Source organism: Numida meleagris, chromosome 18 (genome assembly GCF_002078875.1).
Source record: "Numida meleagris isolate 19003 breed g44 Domestic line chromosome 18, NumMel1.0, whole genome shotgun sequence".
NCBI lineage: Eukaryota > Metazoa > Chordata > Aves > Galliformes > Numididae > Numida > Numida meleagris.
In genome coordinates this window covers 3,958,632-3,985,002 of record NC_034426.1, presented here as the reverse complement: position 1 = coordinate 3,985,002, position 26,371 = coordinate 3,958,632, and the positions used below count along the sequence as shown (strand labels likewise).

Genomic DNA, 26,371 nt, shown 5'->3' with positions numbered 1-26,371 from the left:
CAGTGGTTCCCTGGTTCTATCTATCTGCTCTCAGCTAAGCACTGGATAATTTGAACTTGAACCTGCAGTCACAGACAGGGAAGATGCACTTCCGTCAGTAAGCAAGATCATCAAGGAATGGGAAACTTCACCCTTCTCGGACGCTTTGCCTTTCTACATTTAATGAACCTGAGTTAGAGGTGAAACAATTGCTTCAGTCAAACAGAAGAAAATCAAAACTAACTGCATAATTTATAGACAAGTCAGTAGTTTTTATTTAAAACAAGACAAGGAATGTCTTTAAAAGACTTGAGAAACAGAAGTCCAGTCTCCTATACCACACAAAACACAGTTTTCCACTATGCATGAGTAGTGCATTTCCTCGTAGGCTTTGTGCACAGCCTAACAGCAAGAATCTCATTTTAATTCGCTTCTAACCTTAAAGCTTCCCAGTAAGCATTCCTACCTCCTGGGACCTGCATTAGGAACAACAATATTTGCACACAGGTCTCCCTTGGTCACTTCTGTTTTCATTAGCCCAATCTGACCTTAAGCTGCATTTACCTTCAGCAGAGCTCTGGTAAACCTGGGTGCCGAGCTAGGAGCTCCTACTGTGGATGACTGTCATCATCTGGATGGAAAATGGAATAATTCTAGAGACAGCTACAGCGAAGCTTTTAGAGAAACAACACACTTAGTGCTAAAATGCATTTCAACATGACTTTATTGCACAATTGGAAAGGCTTTAAAAACCTAAACAAGAAGCTGACTCATGCACCTGTATAATAAGAAGCAGAATCTCATGTTTGATTTCTACATTTTGAGCCAAAGAACGCGAAGCCATAAAAACAATGCAGTTCCTTGCAACAGCCTCATAATGAATCTGGGACCGTGCTCCTTCCTTACTTTGAAAAGCTGCTTTCACAACCAAGCAGTCAGGATTCTGGCACAGCACTTGCTCCAAACTATAAAATTCTGAGCATGATTTAACATGAAAATCTGAGGACACTGCTTTTTGGAGGCTGCCTATCTGAAGGTGCGTTTTCCCACTTGCAGGAAAAAGAAACATGAGGTTGGGATATTTATGACTGCTCCAGTTCAGCTGCCCATCATACAGCATCTCCTCTTAGAAAGAGCAATGGCCACATTGCTGGTCTGTGTATTAATTCCCTCTACTTCGACTTCCTCTCTCCCTTGCTGCTGGTTATTGTCATGACTAACTGAGATAATACATGATGGCATTTTTAGGAACACAAAAATATTTATAAAATCTGCCCTAATTACGGTCTCCCAGAACTACCCGCTTCCCTCCTCTCTCCAAAGACATCTTCCTAACTGGTTTTTCTGCATTCCTAGGAGCCTCCACAGCACCTCCAGTGGTGCTGACAGCACTGTCGTGGATAGTAAGGATAATTTACCTGCTTTTTCCTCGCAATAAAAAGATTCAAGATGCTTTTCAATGCCAAGATATCAGCAACACCTCTATGACCTTAAAATGGTAGCTATACATAGTTCACCTTTATGGCCTCTGCTCCCAGGTAATAGCGACAGGATGAGAGGTGATGGCCTTAAGTGGCAGCAGGGGAAATGCAGGTTGAGAATTAGCATTTCTTCTCAGAAAGAGCGGTGATGCAGTGGCACAGGCTGCCCAGGGACGTGGTGCAGTCACCATCTCTGGAGGTGTTCCAGAAAAGGGTCAGCATTACACGAGGGATATGGTCTAGAGCGGTCACAGCCATGGGCTGATGGTTGGACTGGATGATCTTAGTGGTCCTTCCAACCTCAACGATTCTGTGATTCTATTAACTGAGGAAGAATGCATACTAACAAACTCAGCAGACATGGGTTTGAAGTTGTCACTAATGTGCTAGCATCGATCCTCAAGAAAAACAAACAAAAAAATCACAAAATATTAATATACACAGCATTTCCAGAATGTGTACAGAAATGATTTACTTGCCAGTGTAACACAACCATACGTTAATAGGACCACAACAGATGTTCAGCCACAAATAGCATCTCGAGCTGTTCTGGACCATATAAAATGCGACATGCAAAAACTCTCGGATAGTAAATTTGTTCCTAAGGGTGGACACTGAACACTCATTCACCTGTAGCAGTCAAAAAGACTTTAGAGAGTAAAGAACCCTCCCTTCCCACTAGAAGTCCCACACCTCTTAACAGATGAGCTAGATGTAGAACTTGCCCAGCCCTAGCATCATCTATTCAAGCACTGTTCACAGCCAGCATTGAAAACTTTGCCTGACTACAAAAGATCAGCACTGCTTTTATAGGACGAGAGGTGATGGCCTCAAGTTGCACCAGGAGAGGTTCAGGTTGGATATCAGGAACAATTTCTTCTCCCAAAGAGCAGTGATGCAGTGGCACAGCTCCCCAGTTTGGGGGGAAGGAGGGGTCACTGTCCCTGGAGGTGTTCAAGAACCATGGAGATGTGGCACTGAGGGACGTGGGCAGTGGGCAGTGTTGGTGGTAGGTGGATGGTTGGACTGGATGATCTTAGAGGCCTTTTCCAGCCTTAACGACACTACGATTCTATTTCAAGTCTTTCACACACACAAAAAATAAACTAATAGATCAGTAACTGCTGCTAATATAATGAGTCTATCCCAAAAATCTGGAAAAAAATGCTTCCTTTGAACTGCATGCTTTCTGTGGAGCTCCTTCAAAGCAATTAAATCGACTCTAATTTAGGAACGACACATGATGGGATTGTAAAATGATATTTCGTGTGGCGGTTCAAAAGTGGAATGTAGACGATTTCTAAAAAGAGAGAGGCTATTAATGAAATGAGTTGTGAGTGCTTTTTAAACTTTCATTCTCTCATTAATCAGTTACAAGAATAAGTCAAATCAGAACCACGGCGACTGCCTCAGAGAAGCCCATATTCGGGAAGAAAACTACTTCCAAGTACGGAGTCCAGAAAAACCCCTCACACAACTACAGGCAGCTCGTACAACCCCAGTCAGCTCTTGTGAAAATAGGATTCATTTCATGGAGGAACACACCTCCTGTTTCTGAACCATTCCAATTTCAAGATGAAAAAGATTATTAATTTTCTCATACGCATGTGGTAGTGTCTGGGAGACACTCAGGAATCTTTCTTGAGCAGAAGTGCTCTATAAATATAAAATACGTAATTGACATCTCAATGACCCTATCATGATAAGCTATTGAGCAAAAGGCTGCTCTTCCCAATCATCCTTTTTGGTACAGAAACAATAAATTTTCATCATCGCTGAAAACGACCTGCTTCTTCGGTACACCCATTCGGGAATCTGGCTGATGACCTTTTGATTTTGATTATAATAGCCTTTTTGTAATTATATATACATTTATATTGGAGTATTTAAAACGCTATTGGAGATGAGATGAACGGCGGTTAAGACAGACTGAAATCAATGGGGTTTGCCTATGCAGGCACTCAGGCTTACTTGGAGGGTTATTCTGGTTAACTTTCTGGGTTATTGCAAGCCTCTGTCTGCTGGAACAAATGTGGCTGGCACAAGGGCTGGGATTCTGCAGAAAGCAGGAAAACTCCTACGAAGTTCAACTGACACAGAAACACGAGTTTAATAAAGGGGATTTGCTTGATAAATTGTCCTCTTATCAGCAGTAAAATAGTTAGTGCTATAATTTTAAGGTGCCGCACGATCATTTTCAGATTTTAAACAACTGTTTGAAAGTACTCTAATAAAAATGTAACTGATAATAAAAGGATGTTGCAGCAACTAAAAGGGTATTAAAATCATGCTTTCGTTGGTTCTGAGTTAAGGAACAATGGCAGGATTAGCAGGAAACTATTACGAAATTAATCTGATTAATGCCTTATAAATAATGAAGCTATACTTAAAAGGGTCCACAAGCTTCACCATGTCAGAACGTGGATCTTACATATGATGCAAGATTAAAAAGCAGAATGCTTTCCCTATTAATTAAATAGCAATACCTGAATCCTCCCAAAAACCAAGAACGGGGAAAGGAAAAAATAAAAGGTACAGCACGTCTAAAAAAAATTAACTGCAAGCGACTCCACCCTTGTTACAATTAGTTTCAGAGGAAAGAGCAACAACGCTTCATTCCCATGGTGCTCACACTACGGCCACTTTGCCATAAACAAGGACACCTTCCATACGAGCGCCATGAAATCTTTCCTTTCTGAAAAAAAGTGTAAAATAAGATTTGTTGGGGACAGTAAAATGTTTTCTGCTCCTAGATGGAGACAGCTGCACTACTTGCTACCCAAACCCCGACTACCTGAACTTGCTTCAGTGCAAACAACCTGGAGCTCCCCCCACGGCCCACGCATCATGCTGTGCAGCCGGGCACAGGAGAGTTAATGGCAAAAAGATCAACTTAGTCAACAAGGACAGAATTATGAAGATATGGTAGATGATGGTGATAGCAAAAGAGAATGACTGTTGGACAAAAGACAATTATCTGCTGTGTTAAAAAGGACAGGAGAGCGTGGAAATACGCATTATTTCTATCTAGAATCTCCCTTACAGGCAAAATGCAGTGCCAAAACCTAAGGATAAGGCTGCAGAGGAAACTCACCTGATAATCCCTACAATATTTTTAATGATGTACTCAAAAAAGTGCTTTGCTATCGAGGCAAATGCCAATACATGCAGCAGTGGCCAAGGGCCAGTTTGGGCTAACAAGTTAGATTTACTGAAGCTACAGCACAGGGGTTGAAGATTGTAATCTTACTAAAATCAGCCCTTTAACAGCACCGCTCTAAGTCTGCTTGAGAGGAAGCAGTGCCGCACAACAAGAAGTTGCTTCGGGTCAAACAAGGCAGAGCACCAAGTGCAGTCTGCCACATAGCAGAAGAACGTCCTGGCTGCCATGCTAATTAACGGGAACGAGACAAACGCAACCATCAGGAGGTGGGAACGCAGTGTCTGGTTTGCTATTCCTTTTAAAATGCGTGTATTTCGTTATTTCCTTCCAAGGTATTGCTGCTGTGCCAATCGAGAAAAGCGGTAAGATTTCACGTTGATAAGTTTTGCAGCGTGAGGATTTGGCATTTCATGCCCCTTCTATTCAACTCTAGTCAAACCATGGAAGTTACAGGAGTTACGGCAGTTCCATTAAAGATAGTTAATGGAAGTTATATTCTGAAAGTAGAATTGATTTTTGCTCTCAAAGTGAAACCAAAGCACTGCTCCTAAGGAAGTTACCCAGGAATTCAAGGTAAAGCCACAATTAGAAAAAACAGCAGTGAATGTGTTTCAGTGAACTACCAACAAAACCAATCTTCTTGTCAAAACCACTATCTACCAGGGAATGTGAAGCCATTAAATTAAAATACTTCTTACCCAATGATCTAGCCCTTAAGCTAACGCAAGAGAAATACAAGGGAACATATTAATTCCGTTCTCCATATCAGATTATTACTAGGTGACACTATCAGGAACTCATTATGGAAGCGAAATAAGTCTACAAAGCGATAATCACATTTGTTGAATATTGAAGGATAAAAGCTGCATCAGATCAGCCAGGCATGATCTTAGAAGCCCAGACCATAGAAATAACTTCTCTGTGGAGCCAGCATCCAGTCCAGGCGTTTCAGAGCACATCCACCAATGACCGGCTCCTGCCTCCTGATTTAGCGATACACCACAGGTCACCTGCATTACAGACACTGAAATCAGAAAAATAGTTTCACAGCATTATTCTGCCTCGCAGAATAATAAAATAAAAATGTGTGGCCCCACCTTCCTGCAGCATTTGATTCTGATGTGGAATGTCTGAGAAAAGCCGCTTGAGAGAAGCCAAAAACAGAGACCTACTTGAATATGAAACTTGCTATCAACAGTAGAGTGAAGGGATATAAAACCTTATGTAAAGTGATGAAAAAGTCAAGTTTCTGAATGCATTTGCAATTGCATTACTGCTCCATCTTCCCCTACAAGAACATTTTTCTAAGTGCTGACACAGCTTTGATCAATCCTAAATGTGTAGGTCTCTCTGAAAGTAATGCCTCCTATTTATTTCCATGGAAACGACAATGGATACAAAGAGCATGATAACTGTTTGATAGAGCAAATTCCCAGCTACAAAACACTGTTTTTCAGCATGGTCACCACCATTAGCTGTGCATTTTTGCCAGTGATGAAGGAGACCCTGCATGCCGCACTCATAAAGATCTGCATGGCTGCCCAGAACATGGCTTGTCTTTCATGTCACTGTTTCCGCTGCTGAAACGCAGCACCCACCGCCTCACTGTGCTCACACCCACTGTTAGGTCTCCATAAATGTTCAGCAGGCATCGATGAATGCCAATGGGTGCCATTTTTTCTGCATGGAGGAGTTCAGTGACACACCTTTGCTCCATACGCTCTCCCACATCAGACACCGTTCTGTCAGACTGCTGCTCTGCTGCTGTCCCATGCATGGCAATAAAGTGGAACAGAGTGCTGGGGGGAAGGTTCAAGCTCTACTGCCTCTATACTAACATCTCCCTCCGGTGTTGTGGGCCAACATCATAAAATAGGAGGCATTACTTCTGGAGCAGCCCTAGCGCAGTCTTTGGTAAATGCAAATAATTGCAGATAATGTACTTTTTTTTTTTTCCTTTTTCTTTTTTTAGATCTGCGTTAAATGGTATTAAACACATGCTGTATAATTCTGCATCTACTATACTTATATTGTATCACTGCAATTACCTGATGAGAATTTTGTGAGATGGCTTGTAATTCTCTTTACAGCAGTAATTTAATGGAGTCAAAATAACTGAACAAGGAACAGAAAATAGAAGAACAGTGTAAAAATGGCAATTTTGCTATGGGAAGTTGGGACTTGCCATTTCAAATTAGCAGAAACCATGAAGTGGGCATTACTGACAACGTGAATATAGTAATTGGGGTTGATTTCCTGGCGCTTTGCCGAATCCTCTGACGAGCGCCTGCGAGTTAATTACAGCTCTCCTCGCAGAGTGGGGACACTCAGCAGTGACGCAGGGACACCGAGCACTCAGCCCTCCACTGAAGCAACCTTGGGGCACTGGGTGAGGGAGGCAGAGCTCTGCTGCTCATCCCATTCAGGGAAACCCACCTGGAAATTCAGAGTTACAGTGCAATGGGATGTCACGAATAAATAACCTGTGGGGCTGGGGCATGGAAATGAAAAGAAAGATTCTGATCAACCAAAGGGTCATCGTTTCATCCATTAAAACAAGCCACCTGCATCCAACACTCAACAAGATTCTTATCATAACCTTTGCCTTTAACTAGTGAAGTTTAATTAATTTGGCAGAACTACATAACTCTTTTCTGAGCGATAACTAGCTGCCCTCTTGGGTTCCTTCTGTAATCATTTCCTTTGATTAACTTTACTGTATTTACTCAAATGAACACATGTATTTCATACATGTTACAACAAATTAGAAGAAAGAATTAAAAAGCAGCCTGCCAACTTAGGAACTGAGCAAGTGGAACTTCTGAATTAAAGCAGACAGCATTATTAGCTGATTATTATATGGAGAGCGTTCAGAAGAAAGAACATGCCCTTTCCCTTTTCATTTTGTATTACTAGTGATTACACGATATATCTTAAATTATAATTTGAGGTAAAACTATGATTAAAAATAATTTAAATATTGCACAACAAGTTAATTGCTCTGGAATGTCTTCATCTTTGTTGCTGCTCTTTGACTGCAGGCAGTGCGTGCAGGGTCCCGGCTCCCCACACCTTGCCCCGTGTGCAGGCCCAGAGCACGTCGCATCATGGCGGCCATTGAGGCCTGCAGGAAGGGAGGCTGTGAGCGGCCACTCTGTGTCCCCTGCCGGCCCCATGGCACTGCCTTCAGGCAGGGATGTGTGGCAGCCCTCCCTTCCCACAGAACTTTCTGCTATGAAAAAGGAAAAATAGAAACAAGGGAACAATCGGCCCTCTCCTCGTGCCGGCCCAGTGTCCACATAACCAGAGCTCTTTGCAGGTGGCCTCCTGGAGCGGGCATCCCCATTAAAACTTCATCACCCCATCTTCCCGTGAGAAGCTTGGTTTGATCAGCTGGCACTGCAAGACAGTTCTTTTGAGAAACATTCCCAAATACCTGTACTTGGGGAACACTGCACTTCCAGCTTTGAGGCCAATAACAGGCTTACACATGATAAAACGGAGCTAACCCTGATTAAGGCAGTTGGTGAAATTTAGGAGTCCTGTTTGGACCTGCTTGCTTCAGTCAATGAGAAAAGCAAGAACTTCAGGCAACTTTCTGTAGTTGGGGTCAAATTAGGGGAAAGGAGAAGCTGCAATGTTGTCTAATTTTTTTTTCAACGCAACCACGAGGAATCAGTCTCCTCAGATGAAGGGGAGGACAGTGACTATGCCCGTGCTGTAAGCCTAAAAATTATTTTAGCACAAGAATGCCACTTACATAGTTAAATTTGGATTGGGAATTTTAATCTGCAAGATCCAAGCCTTGAGATACGTGTTGCAGGAGTCTGCACATAACCCCCCATAAGGATTACTGAGTAGTTTGCCCATCTTTAAATAAATGATTTGCTTTCAAGTGCAGGTACTGAGGGACGTGGTTAGTGGGCATGGTGGTAATGGGTTGACAGTTGGACTGGAGGATCTTAGAGGTCTTTTCCAACCTTAATGATTCTATGATGTAAAAACTATCCACAAGCCCTGTGATATGAATATGTGCCCATGCAGGATGAGACCACCTCCTTCAGCAGCACTGCAGTGGGACCTGCTTAAACCTCCCCAGAGGTTTGTTTTTCCAATTATTCCTTGCTCTGCATTTCTACTTTGCTATTTTACGTGGAGTTAAGAGAATCAATGAGAGTAAGTACAAGCCTCAGCACTGGAGTATATAAACTAACCTCTTGTACAAATAAGCCACCAGAATTACTCAGACTACCAACCTGACAAAAACAACACTAAAACTTTAATAGTCTCTATGGAAAGAAAACACCACTATCTGTTTTGCCAAAAAAGTAAAAAAAACCAACAAACCAAAGCACTCAGAGCAGTTAAATCTCTGATGAGAATGAGCAGATAAAGCCATAAGAGACCCCTGAGGTTGTTAATCTGATCAGCTGTAGTCTTGATACCCAAAGATACGGGCTGCGGGAAGAGGTGGAGAGAGGTGAAAGGAGAAGGGCACAAAGGTGTGGGTGGGAGGAGCAGCAGATTCAAATATGTCACTGTTGTATAGAATCATAGAATCATTAAGGTGGGAAAAGACCTCTAAGATCATCTAGTCCAACCACATTCAACACCACCACTCGATCAATGACATAACACACTCCAACCTGTTCCAGGTTAAGGAAACTGTTTATACACCCAAGATTTTTGTAAATATTGTGACAATAAGTTACCTTACCCTATTCCAGTTGCTGATAAATTGAGTACACAATTTATGGTTTTAAAAGTGAAAGAAGACAATGTACCAGTGAAATTAACGAACTTCTTGCAGTCAACAAATAAAACAATACAAGTTTTATGGGAGGCGGCTGAGGGAACTGGGATGTTCCAGTCTGGAGAAGAGGAGGCTCAGGGGAGACCTCATTGTTCTCTACAACGATGAGTGGGGATTGGCCTCTGCTCCCAGGTAGCAGGGATAGGATGAGAGGTGATGGCCTCAAGGTGCACCAGGAGAGGCTCAGGCTGAATATCAGAACAATTTCTTCTTTCAAAGAGAGGTGATGCAGTGGCACAGCTGCACAGGGAGGTGGGGGCATCCCTGCCTCTGGAGCTGTTCCAGAAACATGGAGCTGTGGCACTGAGGGACGCGGTCAGTGGTCAGTGTTGGTGGTAGCTGGACAGATGGACTGAATGATCTTAGAGGTTTTTTCGAACCTTAACGATTCTATGATTCTAACTGGGTGCCTTGAAGACTAATTTCCCAAAACAAAAACCAAACAAGCAAACATCATCTTCAGAACAATATAAAAGACCAACCTCTGGAAATTTCCTTTGATTTTGTGTAGAAAACAATCTCTGACTTTTAGTGTTCTCATTAACTTAGCACAAACTACCTTCTAATTAGCTCATGTGCGAGAAATACAACAGAAAAGCGCAGCTGAATGCTTGAAAGCACGAAGATTTACTGATGACAAGGATGCAGATCCCTGCCAATCCATTCTAACTAGGAAGTGTTTGTCTGCAAAGCATTTTATCAATATTAAAGCAATACATACTGCTGTTGCACCTTCACACCGACTTACTGCGTCACGTTGTATATAAAAATCTGGCACCTACCCATAACTTCAGCAGAATACATAACACCCTACAGAGCTATTCAGAAAAATCACATTATTTGTACTGATTTGAAAAAAAAAAATCAAGTTCATACAGCCCAGCAATACAAGGAGGTAAATATTAGAAATTTATAGTTTCCCCCTAAAATGTATTTTTATGGGAAAGATCTAGAACTTTGATCTTCCCCAGTCTTTCTGTACAGGACAAGAAACAGTGCTGCACTGCACCTTGATTCATCTCTTTCTTTCAATTCTCATCTCCCCTTCTGCTCTTATATGCTAAAGAAATATTTAGAAGCATTCTATTGCATGTCTGCCATCTCTGTTCAAGCAGAACACGCGTATCCTGATTAGAACCACTGCTGTACTTGAGAATCTGGAAAACTATTTAAGATATTTTTAGGGTATTGATAAGTGAATAATCTTTGGTTTAAAGAATTCCCATTAAGGAGTGATTGTTTTCCTTTCTGGGAATTAGCTGGTACCAGCCTAGGAACTCCACCCAGCAGCTTTGGGAGTTGTCTTTTCTTACTTAGTCATTCTGCGCTGGAAAGCCTCCAGCCAAAGATCCCAACCTGCAAGACCCTGCTTTTAGGAAGACAAATGTTGTGATTTTTAGCGGCTAAGCGTCTTTTTTTCTATCCACCTACTGACATTATGGTTAATATTTCCTTTTTTTAATCTAATAAGAGTTACTACATTCCCAGAAATAGCTCTTCCTCATAGATATATATACCTTTCTCTTACTTAGACTCCAGAATGTTAAGCTTATAAGCTGCACATACTGAAGATGAAACATCAGTGTTCTTCTCACCTGATTTTTTATCCCACTAATATCATCCTGCTGCCAGCATCCCTTCTGATTGTGCATCACTCTGTAAAACCATACAACAGAGGATTTGCTCCTAAATATGAAGAAGGGAGGAAAGGGGAGAGAAGCAGCGTGGCACTGCCCCCAAATGCATCAATTTACCTTTCAGAAACTATCCTGCTTCTCTGACATTTAGAAGCCAATCTTTTAGCTTTTAGAAACTGACATCAGAAGAGCAAATGTGCAAGTTTTACCAATAGACACTTCAATATCATTGTGTCTAAGGGTTTTAGATAACTGAATTAACGCCCAGGACATTTCAAGCCCAATGTATTTGTTTACTAGTTATCCTTTCATTATCTTCTACGGTCAGCAAATGTAGCTGTTCAGTGTTCCAGATTTTAATTAATTCCAAGATTAAATTTTGATTCCTGGCACAAATTTAAAAAGATCACACTGAAGAATATCAAAGCATGGAACACATTAGGTTCTACAAATGCAACGTATCTGACAAGATAAATCTTTTCATCAGACTGGGTCATTGGAATGCTCACTGCCAATTTAATCCACGGAGAGCAAGGAAAAGTCAGAACACTGGTAAAATCAAATTGTTAGCTTCAGTGAAAATACTTTATTTCTCAGCAGCACAGATTTGGCAGTCAGATTTTATGTAACATCATTTACACCTGATTGTGCTTCACTCCCAGTTTTTTTAATCCTGCAAGGTAAAACGCAACTACTTATGAAAGGGGCATGCAACTAATGCCAAAACTTCAATTATAAACCTTTGCATTTGGCAGCAGCAAGTCGAGACTTGTGAGCCATTTTCTATTCCTTCAAATCACCGCGCTTGCTAAAGGAGGAAACAAACCTAGAGATGTTATTAGCACTTAAGTACCTGCTTATCCTTAAAAGCTGCAAATGATGTCACATCTAAGCACTTAGCATGTGTGTGTATTGACAAGGACAAAAACATTTTTTCACCCTCTTTTATAGAAGGGAAACCAAAATAAACAGGATAACAGCTGTTACTGGAAACTCTCAAATTTGTGAGCATTAACATTATAACTTACGCTTTTCCACATACGTACATTGCATGGGCTCATAATTTAAGGCATAAAGTAGTGGTGCATTTAAAAAGCTGAACTGTTAATTCAGAAAAAAAGCCAGCCTGATTTGGAACTATAAGTGCAGAACACAGCCAGTGATGCCTCCTGAGCAACCCAGAGCAGACTTCCTCTCTTCAGTGCATTCTGAATCATAGAATGGCTTTGGTTGGAAGGGACTCAAGCATGAAGCATGAAGATACCATACATAACCACTTCTCCATACACTACACTCAAAAACCTGAGTGTCTACGAACGTAATATGTGATCACCGTCATAATAAGGACTTCTGGAAAAGTTATCAAAGTTGCTCATTGCTCCATGTGAAGTCAGTCTATCTTTTTAAAGTCATAAAATGAATGTAGGATCAGATAAACAGAAGATAACACAACATTCATACCCACTGAAAGCTTCTGTTTCTGAACAGTGGTCCAACAACACGCACTTTGCCAACTAATCTTTCTCCCCAAAATATTTCTGATATTTCAAAAGCTCACAGGCAAAAACTTGTTGTGTCTCTTTCCTCTTTTATCAGGAATAGGAATATCAAGGAATGCAGACATCTTTCTTTCTTGCTCTGAAATTACACTGATTTGGAAAACAGCACAGCAATATTTAATTCTGGACAAGCAGCAGGTTTTAATAGTCAAACTCTAAAACATATGTTCTAAACAGATGAGTATTAACTCATGTAAATAAATACTTACTGGAAGCTATTTTCTGAGTCCTAACTTAGGTACGCATCTAAAGATGTGCTCATGGAGAAATTCAAGCAGGTAATGTGAACTCACAGATTACTTTTCTCGGTAAATAATGCTGAAGGTTAGGGTTGTTGGGGCCGTTTCTGAGCAAACTGCCACCTATGGGAGATCTGCAAGGAGCATCCTCCACAGAGGGCACTGGTAGCAGAGCCTGTGGGGCGGCTGAGCATCCCTGTAGATGTCCCTGGTCGCTGCGGGGGAATTGGACTAGATGACGTTTTAGGGTCTCTTCCAACTCAAAGCATTCTATGACTCTATCCAGCAGCACTGGATTTACACAACTCTCTACACTCCTTTGCTGCCGACAAAGAACAAAGCTCTAGCACCAGCAAACCACAGCTTTACGTCTAAAGATGCTCTTTTATTGGGGAAGGATATTACCACGCAGTAGAGCTTGCCTTGATGTGCCACCATGAGGTGGGGAAGAAGCCCTCAAAGCATTATGTTAATCTCCTGAGCAGAGGGAATTGCTATTAAAAATGCTATTTAGACAGATGGGCATCTGTGGAAGCCTGCAACACAGCCTCATCAAACTCATTAAAACTATCTTTAAGTCCTAGGCTTGGGAGCATAATCCCTTTAAGAAACCTGCAGACTAGGCTGCGAGAATAAAGGTACAGTGGGAACGGAGCTGAAAGATGCATGAGCCCCGTGCAGCCCGCAGTCAGCACAGGGAAAGGATACCCAGTGCAGCCCCCACCTCCTCAGCCATCCCCACCACCGTACTGCTGCACATTGGTTCCTCTGATGCCAATAAAAAACTATGAGTTGAACAGGCTGTGTGATGGAGGAATCACACAGGTGTTCCCGTGCAGAGGACAGGGCAGCCCTGGCCTGCATGGGGCCTCCTGCTGGGGCAGCCCGGGCGCAGGGATGTGTGCTGTGTAGTGTCCTCAGCAGCTCTGTGCCCTGCCAGACACTGCCCAAGGGCTGCAGGAACAGCCACAGCGCTGACTGCTGCCTCTGAAACTCATCTGTTAGGCACACAGAGCAGCACCGCTCCTTGGATGGGCCACCAAGAGGCCCGAGAGGGAGATTCCCAGCACGGTGACTAGACAAAATGCAGAGACATGGAATTAGATGGTTCCCTGTGGGGTCAAAACAGAAAAAACAATTCTGATCAAGCTGCATTACCAGATAGACGCAGGATCTCAATAATTTACAGCCAGAGATGGGACGAGCATCCATTAGCATTAGTGTCTATGGATGTTCACTTTCTTTTGTTCCACATATTTAAGGCCTCTGAGACCAAGGCTGGCCCTGTCTCTCCCTCTTCGTGGCTCTCCACACCCCTTCCCCCCAGGCGTAACAGGAACGTTCCTCTTCAGCATCCCAAGTCCCCGAATGAGAGCTAAGGACGGAGGAGGAAGAGAGCAGGGTAATTTGATGTGAATGCAGACAAAGTAAACAGTCTCTAATGGTAGCCACTACCCTGAACACAGGGCAATTTCGAAGAGTTATGAGGTCAGAGACGATCCAAATTGTAGAAATGCATCAGAGCTGAATGCTCTTCAGTAGCTCTTAAGTTTGGGAACAAAGGAGCCTGATTTATTTATTTTTTTAATCGCTGTCTTCCAGTATCAGCAATCTTGTGAACTTGAAGCCAAACAAAAGTGAAACATTGAGTACTAACACAAGAAGATAATAAACTAGATCAATCATTACAGAAAACTGGGTCTCATGATGCTAATGGTGTCTAAACCTCTGTAAATGTGTTCGTGCCCTTTCTTCCTTCAGAAGGCAACAATGACCGATGAAGTTGGTTGTGTCTCTTCCACTACCGAGCAGTGCATGTCCCACTTCAGGACCTCTTTTCTCCCATAAACTAAGACGAGCACTGGGACAAATATCCATCCTGTACGACTATCCCCAGCTTCTGGAGGTTCGAAGAACCCATTCCAATGTGTTTACTGACAGATCAGAGTCCAAGCAGTCTCCACCAGAAACACACGACTAAGAGTATTCAGGTCCAAGTTTGGATTCTATAAAACCAGTATATAACTTTTATATTCAAGTTACCTGTACCCTGGTCCTAGTGGAAAAGGCAAGGCAGCATTGAGTGACCTTCCTCACCATGCCCAGGGATGGTCTGGACACAGCATCCCTGCATGGTGCCAGAGATAATGGCACGATCCCATTGGGATGAACCGGGACCACTGGGAGCTTTGCCTTTCCCCCAAGGTTTCCATGGGAAGGAGGAAGGCGAGCACAGCAAGCTGCCAGCCACTGCTGCGGCTGAGTAGCACCAACCACCCAAGAGGTGGTTGCACGATTTTGTACACATACAGCTTGTAAAGCACTTTAGGAAGCTGCAGGATGAAAAGGACTATACAAACGTAAGACATTATTATTATTAAACCAGTGATCTGACAAGAAGAGACAGCTTTTCAAATCCGTACAACAGCTTGAGCTGAAGAGATCAGGGAGTCTAATTTGAAAAAATAATAATTTGAAATGAATCTGAGGATTAGAAGTGGCAGCTCTTTTGTGGATTCTCCATGGCAGGTAAATTTAGTAGGCTACTTTAATTTTGCATCGTTTTAACTCCTGGCAATGTCCTGTGCATTGAATCTGACAGAGAGACAGAGTGTTTGAAGCTGTCGTGGCTACGTTTTAGTCTCCCAATTTTACAATCAGTGTTTGAATCTGCTGCTACAACTCTGGGTACAGAGATCAGAGGCTTATCAAAGAGGCATCCATTTCAAAGACAAGCAGCAGCTTTGACTTCATTCCTTCAGTGCTTAAAATTCCTGAAAAAGCAGATGAGCACACCACAAAACAGGTCGGAAAGAAATTTCTCTCTCGACTGTAAACCTATTTTAGTATTAATTTTTTAAGGATCTATTTTGGTCTCATGTAAAATGTGTGTGTTTAGCAGAGATAATCCTCTCAACAGGTGAGCTTAATATATTCCTCTTCCTGTAACTGCACAGACATTTTAAACTGGCTTATTGCTTTATCAAGCATTAATTGAACAACTACTTCAACCAGTTACCTGATTTTTTGGACTAAAAATGTCTTCCTAACAAAGCATCACTTCATTTCTTTTATTGTTGCCCTTATTTTCACTGCATGGATGAACCAGGCGCACCGCAGGCACAAGATGTGCTGCCTGCAATAAGTGCTTGCTTTAAAGGCACACTGCTCTCCGGGACTGCTGCACGGCTGTGGTGTGCTGCTGGCCACATTCAACCTTTGACTTACAGATGAATCTCAGCACTCTGAGGGCTGACAGCATCAAGACCTTACCAGCGCTGTCACCTACCCTAGGGAACTGCCAGGAGTTGGATTTGATGATCTCTGGAGGTCCCTTCCAGCCCCTATGATTCTATGACAAGACTTAATGTCTTTATGGCTTCAAGTTGCACCAGGGGAAGTTCAGGTTGGGTATTAGGAACAATTTCTTCCCTAAAAGACTGGTGATGCAGTGGCACAGCTGCCCAGGGAGGGGGGGGGTCACCGTCCCTGGAGGTGTTCCGGAATTGTAGAGATGTGGCACTGAGGGACGTGGGCAGTGGGCACGGTGGGGTGGGCTGGGGGTGGACTTCAGGATCCGAGGGGTCTTTTCCAGCCTTAACGATTCTATGATCACTTCTGACACACAGGACTGAGGAGGCCCAACACATTCAGGCACTCTAGGCTGGAACTACGTGATCTTTAAGGTCCTTTCCAACCCAACCCAACTCTCACTTGGCACCATGCTGCAAACCCAGCCCAATGCCAGTGAAGCACAGATCTGCTGCAGCTTCCGAGAACTTTCTCTTGGAAAGTCAATGCATGTTCAAAAGATGAATAACCACCTCTCTGCTTAAGAAATGCAGAAATATTGCCATAAATAAGCATTAGTGCTTCGCAAATTGTGAAACCACAATTTTATGGTCTTAAACAGAGACAAGGTGGAATCATGAATGGTAGCAATGTATTTCAGATGAAAGCTTTCAAGCAGATGAGAAATAGTAACAGGAGCTGGAACCTGAGTAACTACAGTTGCATTAAACTATTCCATCTGCAAGTCCATTAAAATTTTTTAATGGTTTTGTATGGCTTTTATATTTATTGGGTGGGTTTACTCCTGTGTGAGTCATACATATTTATTGCCAGGGTTCAGATAATGGTTATTAATAAAACTCCTTTTATTTGCATACTGTCTTGAAGCTGGTCTAAATATTTACAGCTAGACTATAAAATAAAAGAATCCTCAAAAATTCTAAATATCATGGCTTTACTTTTCGTACACTTTCATTTTTTTATTTCTTCCTCCAAAAATGGAAAGGAAAAAAAAAAAAAAGAACAACCTGGTAAATGCATTTCTTTTTTCAAAAGCCCAAAAGACACTAATTCTTTCAAAGGTTTAAGGCACAATTTCTGTTGAGGAAGTAAGAGATCCAGAACTGAAGGCGAGCTAGTTTTTATAATTAAGAAAACACATATATTACTGCACATAATTATGAACAGTAACAAAAGCTCAGTATTAAAGCAGGTCCACTGAATCTCTGGAATTGTGTCTGCCAACTAAAACACCTACTATGAATTTAGTAATGGGTTATGCAAACATAAATTACAAGGCCAGACATTTTAAAAGGAAAAAAAGTTGATTTATTGTCACATTGGAGACACGGCGGGATAGAAGCACAATTTCATTTTTCCATATATTCATCAACACTGCAGATGTGTTAATGCAAGAAGAATTCTAAAATAAAAATGACTCTCCACTGCTCTAATTCTCACATGTCATTTAATTTACTTAAAAATGGTTACCAGGAAGCCTTTTAAAAAAAAAAATATCAAAAAAGAAAGCAAAACATGCTAGAAGTACGTGGATGCAGGCAGGTTTTAAGAGCATTTTACCAATATTTCTCCTCCTAAACATTTCCCTCGAGATTTCGTCCAAAATCTGACCCTACACAGAGCAACTGTGCAGAAAGTTTGTTGCCTCCTTCTTTGTTTGCTTTCTAAAGAGAAAGCTCACAACTCTGTAACGCAGTCACTTTGTTTGCGAGCTTTCTCCCTCGGTGCATTAATCGTTCCTGCTCTTGTTTCAAGTAGATCCAACTTTTCACTTCTCCCCTGTCAGAGCAATGAAAAGAATCCCTCGTAACTGGCAACTGTTATTAAAAGCTATTCACGACAACATAGTAATTTTAATGAGAACAACATGTGCCTTTAATTACACCTGAATGACTTTGAGGTGGTCCAGTGGATGAACTGGAGGAGATTTACAGAACATTTGCTCACAAAGTTAAAAGGAAAAGCACCGATTGAAGACGTTTAATTACTTCTTCTGGGAAGCACACGCAGGAAGGAAGAGCAGGCATCTTGAGAAGCTGAGCCTTGAAAATAAGTCCACCTATTGTGCAAAGGCTTGGAGTGAATGTAGGATGTGAACTTCAGACTGGCTTTGGGAGCATTCAGCCTTAGCGCTGTGGGATCTGTATCTACCTGCCCAGCTTCACACTTACCTTTATAAATAAATAGCACGGTGCAGAACGCAGGAGCAGCAGTTTGCTGTTGGTATGGGCTTGCTTACAAGTATGCTTCTTTGTGAACTACTGAAATATAAAAAATATCACTCACTCCTCTCTTCTGCAATGCAAAATACAGCACTCCTGGCATTACTGAGATCCAATACCTGCAACTGATGCTGCTAGAACAAAAATGCATTCAGCTGTCAAGCATGTTTAACCAGAAAGATGCTTAAACAGAATAAATCAAAATCACCAAGAGCAAGTGGTTTCGGGGTAATTAATTGCTTGAACCACACTAACACATTCAGTTCAATCAGATGTGCCTCCTTCTGGAATATTTTTGGAACTCCTGAATAAAGCAATCACCCATATATTTTCAGCTTCATAAAAAGACTCTTGAGGTAAATGTGTTGAAAATTGATTTCATGATTTTTTTTTTTTTTTTTTTAAAGAAGATGGAGATAAGAGATGGTAACTCCACGTATCCTAGATGGCACGCTTTCCAATTAAATGCTTCCAATTAAATGCTGTGCCTGCTAACACAGAACGCACGGCCGCTACTCCTGCAGGTGAGGGGAATGATCTCCGAGCCTCCACACCGTCACACATGCACACACAGAAGAATATTCTTAAGTGAAATATGTATTAAATAAAGACAATAAAATGATGGAGTACTCGGAATGAGGGACCTGCAGGATAAGGTTAGAGCTGATTTAACCTCACTGCCTCCTCAAGACCGGATTTTAGGTTACGTTTTATGACTATATCGCACTAGATTTCTGCAAGTTCTGTAATAATCACACACTTCATTTACCTTCCGAAATAACAAGGCCACAAATTCCCAGACATGTCATTCACCTTGCAAACAGAACCTCTTCAGAAAATGGTAATACTCCATAAAAACACTGACAGGGAGGACAGAGCACCTGAACAGCATTATCCTGAAGGTATCTGTCTGTGTTCTAGACCTGGAAGATACCTACTTCTCTGTTCTTATTGTCTTGTTTCTTTACAGGAGGAAATGGCAATGTTTCACATCAGTAAGCGAAGTGTTTTAACATTCTGCTAAGGTTTTAAATATGTGAGGAATCTTAAAAACACGGAACAATTTTATAATAGGATTGAAAGAACATTGATAATGACGTTTGAGTCACACACAGAATAGAAGAAAGATTCTTTCTGAACAAACTGCTTATCTGCAAATTCATTTCTCCCTAACAACAATCTCTCTTCACAGTCATGGGGGGAGTGAAGAAGAGGAGGACGGATGCTCCTGCAGGAATTTTTTCCTGCAATAATTTTCAAGTGATAAGTACGGAAAGACATTCAAAGGTGTTTTATTTCATTCCCTGCCGTGCACTGAGACATCCAGATTCACACTGCACTGAGCTGTGTTCTGGCATAGCACTGTGCCCTGCTCAGCACCCGGCCATCCGAGGGCTCCCACCGCTCCCCGGGGAAGGGGAGGAGGGACGGCCCCACGCTGCACGGAGGGAACGCAAATCAAAGCTGTTTGTAACAGAAGGAAGAAGAGCAGAAGAACCCAGCTCTAGATGGCAGCAAATCAATATCCACCCCTGCACACAGCCCTGAGCACCACGGCTGTTCCGACGGGGCTGTGTGTTTCTGGGAGCTCTGCTAGGCAAGGGATCCTTCTCCCTTTGCTGCACAGCAGACCCGAGCTGACCGTGCAGAGCTGTCAGGATCCCAGCACACTTCACTACCTGCAATTAGAACGTGGCTCCTCTCGTTTCAGGAACTTTTTTTTTTTTTTTTTTCAGCTTAATTTGATTATCTTTTGCTGCAGACCAGCTAGCTCGATAGAAAGAGCCAGAACCACTGGGGACGTTAAGAATTTTGGCAGGTTGGATTTTCAAAAACTGAGCCCTCACTTAATAATAACTGAGCTCACTTCCTTTAGTTACAGCTGCCATCAGAATGCCATTTCTGGAAAACAAACGTGGGCCTTAAAACCACGTACCACCTTCATACACCATCTCAAGAATAAACCATAAATACTGTTTAGAGGGGTCTGGATCACACACAGGAGCAGGACGGGTCAGGCAGCAATGGAAGCCCGGGGTGTTTGTTTTCTGGCACCTTCCAATATTCCATTTCCCAGGGCATTTTAAAGCTCTTTACTTTGAGAACACCCTTCTGCTGTTTACGGGTTCCCCTGTGTCCTTTCCTAACTGCTGATCCAATCTTTAATCTGCTTTGCAAAACACAGCTGTCAATTTGAGCATTTTTAGGTAATCGTGGCTTTCCAAATCTCACGGACAGAGCACATTTGCAGCCCAGGAACAACACTGAAGGGCAACAGCAGTGAGGAACCCCCAGCTCAGCGTGCCCCCAGGAAAACGCAGAGCAACCAAAGCCACGAGCTGGGGGGGAGCTCCTGAGGCCCTGGAACACGAACCCCCCATTTTACCATCCCTGTTGCAGGTGAGATTGGCAATAGTCAGCACAGCTCAGCAATTCACCAGTTCGGACGGCTAAATCAGAAACACTGAACTGTCTTCTGTTACAATGAGCAGTAAAAAGTGGCTGCAAAGCGTTTGCCCGGGTGTTGGCACTCACGTAAGTGGCGGTGGCCGCTAACCTCAGAACCTCCCCACGTACAGCTGCGTGCAGAGCTGTGCTCATCCTCTCCCAGCCTCCCAAGAGCCCTGATCCACCGCTCCCCAGGTCTAAAACTGGACAGGAATCCACTCCATGACACGGCCACGCCAACAGCCAGACCTCATTACAAACCGAGAGCAGCAGACACACCTAAGCACGTACAAATAACTTGCTGTGCAAAGAATCAAGAACGTGCGTGCTGCAATGCACCGTTCTCCGCACTGAAATACATCTTGCTTTGGGAATCAATCTCAAACGTGCAGCTACATAATGACTGTGGACTGGCAACTAATAGTTAATAATACACTAGAAAACTTGGTAATGTTTATTAGTCTTCCGGACTAAAGCTTATTTTCTTTTCCAGACATTTGGAAACAGAGGGACACAGAAAGGAGATTCTGAAAATAGATTAAAACAGCTTTAAATATCATTGTCTTCCTTCCCCACAAGCGTTTAACAACTTACTGATTTACTTATTTTGGTATTTTTCACTCTGGTTGTTGACAAGATTAAAAGTATGCAGGGTTCTACATGTTAGATAAGCTCTCAAATGATTACAACAGTAGAAAGGGAAGCAAAAAGCAGTTGCTCAAGCAGGCATCTGGGTAGAAACCAAGGCAAAACTATCGACCAGCATTTCAAAGTACCTTCACTTTGTTCCAAAAACTATTGATTTGTGCCACCAGAATTACTTAAGATCTTTCAAATCTCAGGCTGTCCCTCTAACACTCGTGTCTTCACACTAAACCAGCACATGAGGGCACGGTGAATTAGACCAAGAACTTCACAATACACAAATACTGCAGTTGCTCATAATAGCTCTGGAATTATCGCTGCAAGAAAGCAATGTGATGCAGGGCAGCGCTTCACGTGACAGATCTGGGGATGTCTTCCAAGTAACAGTCACATAAAATCGGTGTTTCAAGTAAACTCTTGATCACTGTCAGCATTCCACAGTAGCTGCTCAAGATGGAACAAATGGAGGCTGAAAATACCCCCAGACATCTGTGGTAAGAGGGCCTGACACGGGCGCTTCGAGGATGCGATGGGTAACAAGTACTTCTGAAATGACAAACTCTTAAAGTTTCTGCATGCAATATCCACCTCTCCATCTTCTATCCACAGGGCTCCCAAGCATTAAATACTTCCTCCTAGATTTACGTCCCAGTATGCCAACTCAGAAACGGTATTTTAATATTATATTTAATACTTTGCAATACCAAGCCCTGCAGTCATTCCTATAAGCATGAAAATATTATTACATTTCTTTTGCAATGTGATAATTTGCAAAGAAGGCAGAAATAATCCCAACGCATCTGTCACATCTTTTCAAGTCTTCTGAAACAGCAGCATAAATATCCTCAACTTCATTAGCAGTGTTTAAAGTCCTTTTCTGCTACACAAGAGATTGCTCACAGCAGACATTATGGAAAGTCCAGAGGACACCTCAGACAGCAACGGATAGAGAACTCAAGGCAAACGACATTTGTTTCCTGATTTATGGTGAGACCAGCTAGGGCTGAGGGCAAGAGATGCTGGAACAGACCAAACCACTGCTGCACCAGCAGGGATGCATCCAGAATGAGCAATGAAAACGGAAAGCAGGGCTCTGGAGCAGGCTGTTACATTTAGGGATTCCACCCACATTCTTTATAGAAAGAAAGATGTTCCTTCATCTTGGAAATGTTAATTAAGCTGTATATGGAGTTATTTATTCGAAGAACAGTTCTGCAAACAAGCAAGTTTTCTACTAGAGTTCTCTTTCTGTTATGAAAAAGGGCATGCTAGAAGTTTCAGTAACATAAATGGGTGAGTTGGGAAGTGCCAGTGGCTCACTGTGTGTTTCCTGCCCACCTCAGGGAAGGTTTTACCATATGGCATAGGTTTTTTGATAAAGCTGAAGTTTTGGAAAAAAATTAGGCCAAGGTGTTAGAATCTTGCCTTCTGTCATCCCCCTGCCCTCCAAAACGGCCTAATCTTTGAGTATTACTCAGTACTATTCCTTCTGGGGAGGACAGAAAGCAGGTGAAGATGAACACAGCAGTGCTGCTGTGTGGAGGAAGGCTGCTGAAGTTTTCCAGCAAGGACAGCAGGGCACTGTGTCACTTATTCTGGTGGAACTGCCCACATCTACCACTGCCCACATCACCGTGGATGGGACAGGGTGGCCCAGCCAGACCCCGCTCGGCCGAGCAATACCTGCACACCTGTCTGTTAGAGCTGCTCTTACAGTTCAGAGGCTCTTTTTTAATTTTTTGATCCCATTTTCTTTTTTTTAAGTCTGTCAAAGAAGAGGAGTTAGATGGTGGTGCTGCTGAGAAACGAGGCCACAGAAAGAACATCGCAGCAGAAAGGAAAGGAGAAGAAAGAATATCAAAAGTCCACGCAGGTTTATAAGGGAATGCAGTTCCCTAGGAGACCTAGGGCATCAGATCAAGGTGCAGAATCTAGCACAGATCCAAATTCCCCCAAACATTAGGGATGTTCAGAGCCGTCATTTTGCATCTTGCCTGTGAATGAATAAAACCCCGCCATTCCCTTCCAAAACATTATACGGAAGGCTACAATAACTATATATTGTGAAAGTACCTTTAAAACTTTACCACCAAATGATTTGGCAGTGGAAGGTGTTCGCTCTGTCCTGCTAACAGAACAGAACTAATTGCAAATCACTTTCCCTCTGTATCTCTTGAAGTGACTACAGAGCGCAGCATTTTCCTTTGCGCATCAGCTCCCACTGAGTTACCACGGCCCTCTCACAACGCTCCTAAAAGCGCAGCGCTGGATTTTTTCCCTGCCAGTAACCTGCACTGTAAAAATAAAACTGGCCTCAAGAAATCATCCTGAGATGAATCTCAGTGAGTGTTCTACCAGCAAGGAGCCGACTGCTGCAGCCCCAGCCTGCAATTTTCCTTACAGGAAAAAAGGAAGGAAGCAGGAAACTCAAATAAGTTTTGGAGAATGAACTTAAGCTTCTAGCAAACAATTCAAAAACTGTGGCCCCAGATAGCAGTTTATTTTCTGGACTTTGTACGATTTCCTATACCTTCGTATTCTTTTACTTCTCTCCATCCCTACAGTCTGTTCTCTGCAAGGGGAATAAGCTGACTCCTGGCTGGTACCTGGAAGGAACCAGCACTTGTGTTCCAGCCATCTGGCAGGGGCTTTGCACTGTGCAACCCTGGGACACTTCTGGATGAACAAATTGCCGGCAATCTTCAGGATTAAAGAAGCAAACAAAACAAAATAAAAATGCCCTACGCGCTGCTATCCATTCATTACCGACGATAAAGTGAGTTTGTATCTGTCTGATACACAACCACGCACGAGTGTGCACAGATGCACGCCGCACGTGCTACCGTAGTGACAGCAGAAGTTTGAAAACCATCCGCTCCCTCCACGCAGCGCTCACCTCTCCGAGGTTGGCCCAGCACTGCTCCCTGCAGCCTTTGCACACCACCTGGTGCACGAGGCACGGCCACGGCACCAAGCTGTGCCCGGAGCCCAGCGCTGACCTTGTTGCGTTTCCACTGCAATCAACAACTGAACTTCGTTTGATTTTTGGTGAAAAAATGAGCATCTTTGAAGTCATGGCCTTGATGTAGATTTATTTAGGCAGCAAAACGTCACCTGCTACACCCAAGTGCTAAGAGAGTTCAGTTTAGCTGAAGGATAATTTTTTTTTTTTGCAGTTCTCCGGGTTTTAGATTATTACAAAGTTTACAGTGAGCCTGACTGAAGACTAATGCTCAGACTTGCTCTGAGACATCAGCTCATATTTCAGTACTCACAACACAAAGGCGGTCTCAGCTGAGAATATCATGGAAACAAAACATTAAGAAAAAAGCCCTAAATGTGCCTTAGCTCCTTACCTCTGGAGTGTTCTTCTTGAACTCCCGACTTTGCTCGATAAGTTTTTTCCTAGATTGCTCGCTTTCATCTTGCCGGTTGGCCAATATTGTTGCTGTGGCATCGAGTTCTCTCTGTCAAGAAAAAGGGCAAGAAAAGGGACTACAGTTAGAGCTGTGTTCATCACAGAAATCAAAATAATATCATGTACGCGTACATCACATGGTCTGGGATATCGAGGCAGCTGGGCTGTAGGGCAGTACAGAACAAAACATCAGGCATTTCCAGAAAATAGACTCCCAAATTAAGTCCAACAAAGGTCTACAGCTTTTTCAATTCTATCTTGCAACCAAAATATCACTGTTTTTCCTCAAAAGCATTGACGCCTCTACCACAATATTATGCGTGACAGCAGCAGTGGTGTGCAGCACACACCTCCTATTTCCCCAAATCCAGGGAAGGTTACACATCTTCAACACACTAACGTCGGGTTTATTTCCACTTGTCTGCAGATATTGGATTTTCCCTTAGAGGGCTTTTTGGGGAAAAAACGTTATGACTAACTCAACTATTGGCCAACCCTACACTTCAGCTGGTGGTTACGCTTCAGTCACTCTCAACGTCAAGTCACCATGTACACAATTCTACACTGCCATCACAATGCTCTTTCTTCCATTTCAGTCTTTCCTTATCTGAATACAAAATTTTCTTTTCGTGCCACTGGAATCTGTTCCCCTAAAATTATTAGGAGATATCCCTCCACTCCTCCCTGCCTCCTCCCCAGAAGATATATATATATGAGCAACCCGACGGAGCTGTGGGTGTCCCTGTTCGTCGCAGGCGGGTTGGACCAGATGGCCTTTAAGGTCCCTTCCAACTCAATGATCCTATGACATACATACACATCGTCCAAGTTCTCTCCCCACCAGTTCCTTTGCTCATGACTCTGCTTCCAGAATGCCACTGCACTGATCTGGACTTGACTGAATGTGTCACTTCTCAGTGCATAAACCAACAGCACAGTCTTCCTTGTCTGTCCATTCCCTTCTTGCAATATTTCCACGTAACACTAAAAAAAAAAAAAAAAGGCGAAATCCTCCACTCAGCTATGAACTGCATTCCCAAATCACTCCGAGTAAAAGACTGCAGTAAAAATAAAGCAGATGCTGTTAATTTTAGATAGTCGGTTACTTTTTGTGGGGGCTGAGTGCTGGCACCTTCAGCTTCGGGATGGAGACGCGTTTCATGTGACCCCACGGCCTGAATTCTGGAGGGAAAAAGTCCTTTCTGCAGTTTCCAGCTCAGAAGAATCAACTTTTTTCCCCTTTAAGTCTTTTTTTCTACGTGTATGGACCGCAGTTATCTTAATCCTTGGAAATAAGCTAAATATGACAAATGGATTTGAAGCTAGGCAGCACGCTGGAGCCAGTGACCTAAATATCGTCACTGTAAGGCTTTAAAAACACCATATTTCTGACTTTGAGGGGAAAAAAAATAGGGCAATATGTCCACCAGATCTTGGTTTGGAATTCTGTAACAT

At 42.7% G+C, this 26,371-nt stretch overlaps 1 protein-coding gene across 2 annotated transcripts in view; it reads right to left on the bottom strand.

The window, feature by feature from the left end:
* CUX1 (cut like homeobox 1) overlaps positions 1 to 24,965 on the bottom strand; it is a 176,772-nt gene extending 151,807 nt beyond the window's left edge. For both annotated transcript variants that reach the window (XM_021415472.1, XM_021415477.1), the window contains exon 1: positions 24,855 to 24,965. The gene's annotated coding sequence lies outside the window, so the exon portion shown is untranslated. The remainder of the gene's footprint in view (positions 1 to 24,854) is intronic.